Source organism: Taeniopygia guttata, chromosome 3, assembly GCF_048771995.1.
Source record: "Taeniopygia guttata chromosome 3, bTaeGut7.mat, whole genome shotgun sequence".
NCBI classification, from domain to species: domain Eukaryota; kingdom Metazoa; phylum Chordata; class Aves; order Passeriformes; family Estrildidae; genus Taeniopygia; species Taeniopygia guttata.
Window position 1 is genome coordinate 15,624,226 of NC_133027.1, and position 11,457 is coordinate 15,635,682.

At 35.4% G+C, this 11,457-nt stretch overlaps 1 long non-coding RNA gene across 1 annotated transcript in view; it reads left to right on the forward strand.

Moving 5' to 3' along the window:
- The window catches only part of LOC140683571 (uncharacterized), a 37,106-nt gene extending 26,250 nt beyond the window's left edge, over nucleotides 1–10,856 (forward strand). The window contains exon 2 of the long non-coding RNA XR_012054739.1: nucleotides 9,690–10,856. This is a non-coding gene — a long non-coding RNA (uncharacterized lncRNA). The remainder of the gene's footprint in view (nucleotides 1–9,689) is intronic.
- Nucleotides 10,857–11,457: the final 601 nt, after the last annotated feature.

Here is an 11,457-nt window from a genome sequence, read left to right on the forward strand (position 1 = left end):
AACTTTGATTAATAGTAATTTCTGTTAGCATTGGATTGTCTAAACAAAAATTGTGCAGGTGACTCTTCAACTACTTTAACACTTGAAATGATGAGGGTGCAAAACCTGGTCTAATCCCTTCACATTTGGTGCAATACCTGGAAGCTCTGAGACAAAATTATCAATTATATTTTGTGCATTTAATTTTAAAATGCCTGCAGTAATGCAAGTGATCTGTCATTATTAGCTAGAGTGTTTTCTATATACTCTGAAAACTTTTCAGACATCTTAGGATGGGGCTAGAGAACTTGAGAGGGTGGCCACAGGTATACTGCAGAAATACTGATGTGCTGGAGGTGAGGTGACAATGTGTGAACAGGTCAGCCTGGTTGGTAGTATGATCTACTCAACAGAAGCAATCTCAGGATAAAACCATTGCTGAATCCATGTGCCATCCATTTATTCATCTCAGGATAAATATTTTCTTCCTCTCCCAAGGACAACTGAAGTGCACTAACATAGATTCAGCAAGGATGCCATCAGAGCCCTGACCTCCTCCCAGGAGCAAATAGGAGAGGCCAATTGTTTGCCAGTACACCTCAGGCAAATTCCAAGCTAAATTAAAAAGCAAGTTTGGAAGAATCTGTATCTTTTCCACAGCAGACTACAGAGATTTCTGTTTCCCTTCAGAGCATCAGAATAGTGATAGTGACATTAAAATGGTGCATTCATCCACCATTGAATGTTTTGGTGTGACTTTGTATTTACACTTTTGCCATGCTTTATAAAACTATTCCTAGATTACACAAGTCTAGAGGAATGCTGATTAAGCTGTAGAGTAAATCTGAGCCTGAAATATGAATAATTAACCACTGCAGAGGCTGCCAATAACTGCAGGGCAAAAGCTTCTTTTAATTTTCCTTCAAAAGCTGAAGGAAGCAAGGTTTGATTGTGAGACTTCAGCCAGCTACAAAAGAAAACAGAGTATAGTGTTTCTTTGCTTTTGAAATAGCATGACAAAAATTACTAGTGTCTGCTTTGTGAGACAGAGAATTACAAGTGAGGATTCAAAAGATAAAGAACAAATAAGTGTGATATATATTTATATATATATATATATATATATATATATGTCTTAGAATAAGAAACAATAGTTTGAAGACAAGAAAAATAACTTGGGAGTCAAGAGAGGACAGAATTGCAGGAGGACAGGGAGAATTCCAGCTTTGGTTCAGACAAAGGACCACTGTGGGATCTTGGAAAAGCCACATGCCAGAGAATTGCCTCAGTTCTTCATTGTATTCTAAAAGCTAATGACAATAAACTTACATAAAAGAATTAGAAAATGTGCAAAATATACATTATTCTCTAAGTGCATTGGCTATTAAATATGGAAACATGAGAGTCAGCAATATTTTTGCAGGATATGTTGTATTTGAGCTTGTAAGACTCATTTACTCAATGGATAATAATTCTCCCTTCTGGTTTCTTTTTTACTGTGAGACCAAATCAAGAGGTAATTAAAAATGTCAATGGTCTGTACTTTAGCAATATCTTTCAATCAGTGGACATGATGAAATAGCAAAGAGAGATAGACTTTTCAAAGGCAAATACAGACACTAGCTTGTTTAGATTTTCTATAGATAGATATGACTTTGTTTACCTTCTAGAGTTCATAAAATGGCAATAGATACATTTTGAGATTTTGGCAATACAGTCTCTAGATTTCTGGAAAGCCTTCCAGGATTATCCTAGCATTATTGTACAGAAAATAGGCAGGTAGAGATTGAAAGTGCAGATAATATTTTATCCTTCCTCTGGTGAATTAATTTATGTGATAAATTCCTATATTGAGTAGCATGTAAATTAAGATTTGGCCTGTTATCTGTTCTAATACTAAACAATACTTTTCAGTAGCCTCTTCAATTTATTGCTTTAAAATCCCTGCCATAATGCTTTCTAGTACTACATATATATTAAGAGAAAGGCTCAGCTGAATTCCATCAGATTCACAGCTGAGGCATGCCGTGCCATAGAACACTAAATTGTTTCTTCTCATGCAAAATCTTCTGTTGTAATTACATTAAATTGTGTTAAAACTACATCTACAGGAAAGCTGAGGAGATCATTACCTGCTCACAGTGAGACTGAGTTGTCAGTTCATATTTTGTCCAGATGGTTAAGAGACTGAAAGATGTTTAATTGTTCAAATCCCACATGAAATGAGATGTGTGGTCTCAGACTGCTAGAGAAGCGTTTCACATTACAAGAACACCACCTCACTTGGCTCTTGCTGGAAACTTTGTTGTCAGCCTCAGCTTATATGCAAATGCAGGGATGCAGAGACTGACCAAGCAGCTATTAGGAGGATGATGGTGCGTACACAAAGATGCCTTGAAAAAGCATAAGCAAAGGAGAATTAAATTGCTACTGTTTATTTTAAATCTAGTTCATGAATTAATAAAAGGCTTCTTAGGGCTGGAAATACACTATCTTTGACTAAAGGATAATTTGCTTCAGAAAGGAAATCACATTTAGGAGAAAACAAAAGGAGACATCAAAGCATTTGGGGAGATTCATCTCTGGGATATGTCACAGAATTGAGTGAGAAAAATCGCTCTGTACTGATGAGGGAATTCATTTGGGAAATTGGACATTTTGGGTCACATTTACCCTTTAGCTATATAAAAAGTTGCTAATTAGTTGCAAACAAATTATTGTGAACTCAATGGAAAGAGAAAGAAAGAAAGAAAGAAAGAAAGAAAGAAAGAAAGAAAGAAAGAAAGAAAGAAAGAAAGAAAGAAAGAAAGAAAGAAAGAAAGAAAGAAAGAAAGAAAGAAAGAAAGAAAGAAAGAAAGAAAGAAAGAAAGAAAGAAAGAAAGAAAGAAAGAAAGAAAGAAAGAAAGAAAGAAAGAAAGAAAATAAGAACTGAGCTAGTCTTTTCATCCTTCACACTTTTATTGTTTTATTAACTACAGAAGAAACCTAAATGAAAATTCATTGTAGATAGTCCAAGGGTTTGGATGAGTTACGTTTCCATGGCTAATGTTAGGAGAAATGGCTATAAATGCTTATTTTTATGAAATAACATTTTTTATCAAAAGGCCTTTGCTCTCATTTTTCTTCACAGAATGCTGGAATTGTTCACTGGAGGACAGTGAACCTTGGTCTGACCCTGCCTTCAGGGGGCCCAAGCATCTTGGCCATCAGGCTATGGAGGGGAGCAAGCCTGCTCCCACTGTAGTGCTAAGGCAAAATGATGAAGCAGAACTGGGAAAAACAAAGTAATAAAAAAAAAAAAAGTAGTTAATTTCAAAATTCTGTCCTATGTATGTACTGTATTTTCTATAGATTGTGTAAAAAATTCACAGTTCATCTGAAAAAACAACAAATACAAGACAGTGTTTTTCATTTTTCCCCACCCATTATGGGGTGAATTGGAAAGTCTCTGGCTACTAGTGAATATAGAGAAAAATGGAAAAAATAAGACATGTATAAAGTGTCTGACTCTTGATCTGTTCTCTCAGCTACAGCAGCAACCAGTTTGAATATTTCCTGAGCCAGACATTGCATCTGGGTTACTTATGGATGTATTCCCATGAATTTCTCTAAAGTCTGTTTATGTCCATTTATATTTTTGGCATCCGCAACATTTTGTGGAAAATTACCTCACAGTGCAGTTATGCAACAATACGGAAAAGTGTTTCATTCTGTTTATTTTAAACTCACTACCTGATAACTTTATTGTGTATGTGTTCTCCTGAGTTCCCATGCTGCAAGAGATCCAACTATTCCCTGTTCTCCACAATAAATTTATGCAACTGTCATATTCCACAAAGTTGTTTTTTCCAAGAGGAAGAGGTCCATTCAATTTAGTCTCCCTGCATATGGAAAACATTCTCTATATCTATCTACCTCATTGCCTTTCAGTCCTATTTTAACTATTACAATATGGTATTTTTGGTAGGGGGTTCTTTTCCACAAAAACAGCTAATACTCACAAATTGTGTACTATTTTTATATTAGCACAGCCCAATATTTTCATATGAATATGTTTCTCTTCAGCCAAAGCATTTAATCACCTCTAAGACTAAATCTTCAGTAACTAAGTATGACATAAAATAAGAGAAATCCACTTTTTAATATCTCATGTGATTGCAGTTGTATTTTATTGAAGATTTTACTTATAACCATCTTTTAAAGTATTTTACACATTATGAAAATTATCTAATAGCTTTAAAACCCAAGGTAGGCTCATGTACTACTCATTCTAGTAACATTTCAATACCTTCTGATAGTGTATTAATTCATCCATATTTAAATATAAATATGGGATCTCTAAGAGATGTTTATGCTAATATTTAGGATTAGTGTATCCTCTCTACATCTCTGCCTTGCCTAATGCATAAGAACGGCCAATTTTGTCAGCCCATAAAATGTCTTATCAGGTTCTATCACTTCCTGTGGTAGCAGTGCTATTTATAAGTGAATTAGTGAATGAAGAAAATAAATAATTAAAAGGAAACTGACAAAAAAAAGGGAAGAAAGAAAAGGAAAAAAACACTTTAATGTGATTTTTCTGGAAGATACATTGCAGGCATGAAATATGTGCTGGCAAATGAACTAGGTATAGGATTTGTATCATTTACTGGAAACCTTCTAGTAGCATAAACAAGAACTTCATCAAACTCACACTTCAGAGTCTTAAGGCTGACCTCACATGCTCTTTGTATCAACAGATGGGTCTCTCTGACTCACACTTGCTCCGTGCACTCGGGAAGAATTCTGCCTTTACAAGCCTGAGACCCTGAGGAACTATATAAACCAGTCTGTGAGCTGGAATAGCTTTCTTTTTGATGTTTGTTGCAGATGAAAGTAAAAAGTTCAGGGGGTTTGGGGGAATGCTGCTGACAGTATTTCAAACAAAGAAAAAGTGATAGAGTTCAGGAAACTTCTCTCTCGACATCTGATTTCTTAGATTTTGAGTTTACAGGATGTGTCTGGTGTCCCTTTTGGTGTCAGTAAAGGTTTTTTCCAGTGATTTTTTTTTTTCTTTTTTGAAATTCATTTATTTTAATTCAGTGAGTAAATAACCAAGCCAAAGAAGGGAGATTAAATACTTCAATATTGGCTTTTTGGTGATTTTTGTACTATGTGCAAAATATTTTTTCACGATTCTTGAGTCTGAACTTTGTGTTCTGGTATACTTTCTCATGACATTACCAGCAGCAAATGAAGTAGAAAAAAAATAAATTAAAAACGAATAGAATTTGAGTATCCATGTATTCCTGACTTTTTTTTCCATAGGTCAAGTGCGTTTAAATAACAGAGGCATTTTATATTATCAGAGTTGTGAAAAAAGATCTTGACACGTGTTCAATTTAGATCATACAACTGCTTCCTAATTGCCAGTCATATGCTAGAGATCAGTTTTCTTAGCTGTTATCCTTGACTTAAGAATAAAAATTGTGGTTTAGTACTTAGAGATTCACGATGAAAAACATATTCACTCTGAGAGGCCATATGGATGATTTGTTAAGATTAAAACTTATTATATGAGGACCTAGGTTCTGTTCCAGCAGCAATTCATGACCTTCCTTTTAGCTTATTTATAAAATATTATAGCAGTTCATACTCAAATGTCCCCAGCTTAGAAGGCAAGCATGGATTTATTTAGTATGAGTGGTAAGTGCATGAAAATAAAAGCCAGGGTCACTAGATCTGACTAATATAAATCCATGCCCTCAAGAAGTTTTCCCATCAAGTAAGGAGGAGTAAGTTGTACTGCCTTTCTTCTTCTCTGCTGTAGTGAGAAAGGATTCCCTAAAAAAATACCATATTGCTCAGGTGACATCCCAAAATTTTAACAAGCCCACACAGGGCAGTGCAAAACAAATCACCCAAGTGACACAGCTCTGTGCAAGCGGCCCAGTGCCTGCTGCCCTCAGCATTTCCCACTCACTGGAAATGAGCCCTCCGGAGCCTCACAACAAATTCAGGTAAGGAGGGACTCCTCATAAACTATGTAAGGAATCCTTCTGTCCTAACCTGACTTATAAATTTATTTTGCTTCCTATGGAAAGAAGAAATTAACTACTACACAAGCAAGTCTTATTATATAGGAGTTGTTTATAAGACCTGATGAGTCGCAAAGGGCAGGCAAAGTGCAGTCAGTCAAAAATGCGATTCCAGAATTTCGCTTTCTGGAGAAGTAGGCAAAAAATGAGACATAGATCAAGGTAAACTCTCTAAAGGAATGGCAAAAACTAGACAGACCTGCTTTGGATCTGCTTTACCCTTCTTAAACACCTTAATGAGGTCTTAAATTTTACATGTCTAATGAAAAGGTATCCTTCAAGTAGGAGCCTACATTTTCTTTATGCTTAACAAAGAAAAACAGGTACCTCAGGAGACAGATTCATTTTGCCTATCTTTAAACTTTCTGCCTTGCATATATAAGCAACTATGTGATTCCCCTTACAACCATCACTTTATTAGGCACTTAAAATAGTGCACAAGTTAGCTGACAAATTCAATGGGTTGTACCAGGAGAAATAGCAAATAATATTGAAATGTTAAGTTCCAGGGTTTCGGAGTTGAGTTTTTTCTTTTATATTTAAACAAACACACACAAAAAAAATTAGATGTGAAACACTTGTTAAACTGAAATCTTCTGCAACAACTTTACATGAGGTATTTAAAGTGCCTTCATGGTGATAAATGTGACTTTTTGTCTGTGATAAATTTACTCACAGTGGACAGATTATTTCGCTTACTATAGCCAGAATCATTCTCATCAGGACACAAGGTGACAGAGATTATGTGCTTTAGAACAAGTTCATTTTGACTGCTTAATTTTTATCTCTTAAAAAACACAAGCATATTTTCATGGATGTATTATTTTCTTTTGACCTCTTTTTTCTTCTTTAGTTTAGGAGTTACAAGAATTTTAAAAGTGTAATTTTTGCTTCAGAGTTTCTTTGACATTCCATAAAGCAAGTGCTGATTGGACTTTAAATTAAGTAGAATGAAGGTTATAGTATTAACAGGAATCACTAGATTTGCTTATAATAATGAATATCTAACAGGCTACAAAATTTGCTTTTTTACAAGAAATCTATGCTAATTGTCTCATCAAGTGAGTTCTACTGTTTGTTCAGTGTCAACTTTATAGTCTTTTAAACTCTGCTAGGATTTGAACCTAGAGATGCCAAACATGGAGTGATAAAGATTACTTAATGATTCTAAACTTCTAGATACTAAGCCAGGGGTTGGATACAAGAAAATTGGCAGAAAGTAGATATTTTTGCAGCAGAGTCCTGAGATTTCTGCTGCTGAAGAGATGGACTAAATGTGTGTGTGGACATGCACAAATGAGTGTTTTAGAGAACCTGGATCTGAGGTCTTTTTTGCTTCTGTCATCTCTCAGAAGATTGCTCTGCACCTTCTCTTCCTCAAACATATTTGTTGCTACTCATATGTTTTCTCACTACAACTAAGGAAGCACTCATTCATAGCACTAATTTTATATTCTCTATCTTTCTTCTCACCTACCTCCATCTACTCTAACATAACTAATGTGTTAGAGACATATTTGTTGCTTTTCCCATCATCCTAAGTCTGATGAATTTTATTCTTTTACAGACCTTTATACTGTCACATTTTAAAACTTCAGGTAATTAATTAAAAGGCTTTTTCAGAGTAGAAATAGGATTTACCATAATCCTCTCTACAAGAAAGCTGGCACCAATATTTATCAGTCTGAAATCCTGATTTGGAGGCTGGAAAAATTCTTTGCAAGCAACTATAAAGTTCTCATCCATAAGTGGGTTTTGGAACAGTTATAAAAGATTAATTTTTTGTATTAAAGTCAACAGTTTCCTCTGCCACAGGGAATTTCTGTATCTATGTTTATCAGACATGGTTTGAACAAGGAGCTTTCCAACCTTCAAAAAATTTCTACATAAGATGGTTAAGGCAAAATTTTTCATCTGTTGTGTAAACCCAGCTTCTTCTTCAGCTTCCAATTTTCAAAAACTGACTTAAATCTCTTTTGAACAGCACCCTTCAGTTGTGCTTACATGCTACTGAGTGTAGCTCCTACCAAAGCACACCAAGAAATTAAATCTGTCATACAAACAACCTACTGCTCCCTGTTTTCAAGGGTGTGCTGCTTTTTAAAAGTATAATTTCTATCAGGGGTTCAATCTTTGTTTCTTTCCAACACAGTCAATGCAAGGTCCCAGTTGTGAAATGTTAGGTGATGTTGCTTATATTTTCTGACATAAGAGCTTTAGTCTGGGAAAAAACATTCTGAACGCATAATTAGAAAAATAAGCTTATAGTACAAGGGTCCAATATTTAAATTAATTTCTTATCTTCATTTTCACAACAGCAAAGCAGATGCTCCTTAAAGCAACATAGAAGTTAAAGATGACTATATTTTTAAATCGGTGTTTTATTTTCTAAGGAGTGCTGCTGTATTTTATAACTAAAAGCAGGACTGTGAAGGTGAAATTGCAGACATAAATATCCAGACGTAGGTAGACTTTCATAGTACTTTCTTTACAGTCCTTCAATTGTTTCCTTTCTTTCCCCTTTAAAATATAGGACTACTATGCTGGCATTGTAATAAGATTGTAAATATTTTTAAAATCCTTTAATTTTCATGAAGTATGCAAAGGTGTTCAGCAAGTGAAGGAGGCCCTCTGAGCAAAGAGGGTTCTCAAGTTCCCAACTATATGAAATTTGCTTTGAGCTTGTAAATAAATTCAGGTGGGGACCAAAATGGAGACACAAATCAATGTCCCCAGACTTTGTCACCTGAATGAAGAGCATGTTTCACCTGGTGTTATTAAAGACATGTCCTGAGTAACAAATCAGTAAACAGTTTGAAAAATAAAAAATTCTGACAAATTTTTATGTGGGTGAAAAAATTTTGAATTTCTACCCTGCCCATAATCCTGACATTTCACTGTTTTCTTCACATTACACTAGTGCGAAGTAATTTATATTTCCAAATTTCTGTGCAATGGGAATACATACATACATAAAGATAAACACACTTAAGATTGTCCCATTTGAGCTTTCAAGAATATTATATTTTAACATTTCTGGTAAAAAAAAAAAAATTACAAGTTTTTATTTGTTAAAAACTCAAAAATATTTCTCAAGCAATTTTACCATTAAACTGCCTTTCCTTATAGCCTAGTGAGCCAATGACTACATTTTCTTTAGCTGAACTATTCTTCCCTTGTGAAAGCAACACGTTTTTCCTATTGACCATGTATCTCAGAGTGAAAATTGTTGCAAAGACTTCTGGAATATTAAATTTCCTGTGAAGAATAGTAATCAGGAAAAACAGGACTTATAACATTTACTTCTGCTGGGAATGTAATACAATAGGAAAATTTAGCTTGGTGTTTTGCTGAACTAATGTGGACAATTAAAGAATTCTGGTTTACCTTGAAAAAATAAAAGTGAACAGAATAATTAATGGACATTTTCCTTAATGAAAAAGTAAAACAAAAAAATGAGATACATCCAAGATTTTCCAGGTTATTTTGACATTTTAGAAACAGCATTTTTTCTTACTGAATATAACTTTGAGGGAGACTTTATGTATAGGTGATATCTGGACGCAATGGCAAGTATCATGCTGCAAGCAGGCTACAGAAAGTACTCTTCACTAAAGGAACAATTTATTTCAGCTCTGTTCCCACAGCCCTTTGAAACTACAACCACCTGCAGCCCAGCAGAGAGAGCATCAAGTGTGACTCGGTACCAGAAACCATCAGAGCAGCCGCCAGCCCTGCTGCGCTCCGCTGCTGCCCAGCTGCAGGAGGTTCGGACTTCAGTCCCGTTGTCATCCCCCTGCCTCTCAATAGTCTGTCCTTTCACAGTGAAAATTATTCTTTCTAAAACAAGAGTGTCTGTTATCCCCCTGGGATGAGTCTCTGGATGTTAAATAAGGATGGCACAGGAGAATGGTAAAATTTGTCTGCAGAGAAGTTTTGCATTTCATTTCTGTTGTACTGAATTTAATTTTTTTAAAATTTACTAAATAAAAATTGAAAAGGCTGCCACTTGCAGGTAAGTTAATAAATTAACTGAAATTTTTTGTGAATTATTTTTCTTGCTAAAAGAATCTAAATGTCATTCATTCATTGTTCTAAGATTCTCCTTTCAAATAGCCATTCTTTCACCTGTTTTATGACTCTAGATTAGATAGAAGTCTGTCCTAGAATTAGTTGTTCCACAAAGTGCAGTTCTTTTATCCCTTAGACAACTCACTATAACCTCTCAAAGGAATAAACCCACATACAATATCACTGCAAAACATCCTTTGCCTGGAGAAAACTGCTCTAGCTACAGCACAGGAAAGCCCAATAAATCTGATTTTTTCTTAGCAAGCTGATCAAAATAAAGTTTGCAGGTGACAAAATACATTTTAATAATGAATATCTACAGGCTTCAGAAGATGTGAAATTAGGATGCGGAGAAGCAAAAAAAAAACCAGATACTTTTGCCAAATTATTTAGTCTCCGACTGTTGCTTTCATTTCTTACATAGCAAGTGGAGTTGTGATTCTGATGCTTATGTGAAACTGATACTGTCTATGACTCAAAAGCTCTAATGAATGACTCACCAGTGCTGAGAATAGCTACCAAAGGGTCACTCTGGGACTGTAAGGTTCCTTTCAGGAAGCAGAGAGAATAGAAATGTGTATCAGTTCCTGCTTGACAACAAAATACTCTGAAATTATAAAAGAGAATTTCAAATATAATTTGAAAAAAAGAATTTCAAATATAATTTTTTGCATAAAATTAAAACTATGTTGTTATAAAATAAAAATCGTATACACATAAACACAAAAAGACTTTTAACCAACTGTTGTGGTTTAACCCCAGCCAGCAGCTTCAGCCCTAGAGACCCACTTGCTCAGCTCCCTCTGGTGTTACACCTTCATAGTGGGATGAGTGATAGAATTGGAAAGGTTGAAGTAAAAAACAATACAAGGGTTGAGAAAAAGAGAGTTTAATAGGTAAAGCAAATGCTCCACATGCACACAAGCAAAGTAAAGCAAAGCAAAGCAAGGCAGAACAAGGAATTCATTCACCACTTCCCATGGGCAGGCTCAGCCATCCCCAAGACAGCAGGGCTCCATCCATGTGACATTGACTTGGGAAGACAACCACCACCACTCCAAATGTCTCCCTACACAGCTCCCTTGTTCTTCCCCCAGCTCTGTATGCTGACCATGATGCCATATGGTCTGGGATATCCTTGGGGTCAACTGGGGTCCAGAGTTCTGGAAACCCCTCATGCATCCCCAGACTCCACCTTGAATGGGCAGCACAAAAAACAGAGAAAACCTTGATGCTGTGTGAGCACTGATCAGCAGCAGTAACAAAAATACCTCTATATTATCAACCCTATTGTCAGGATAAACACAAAACAATACACTACAGCCCCTTA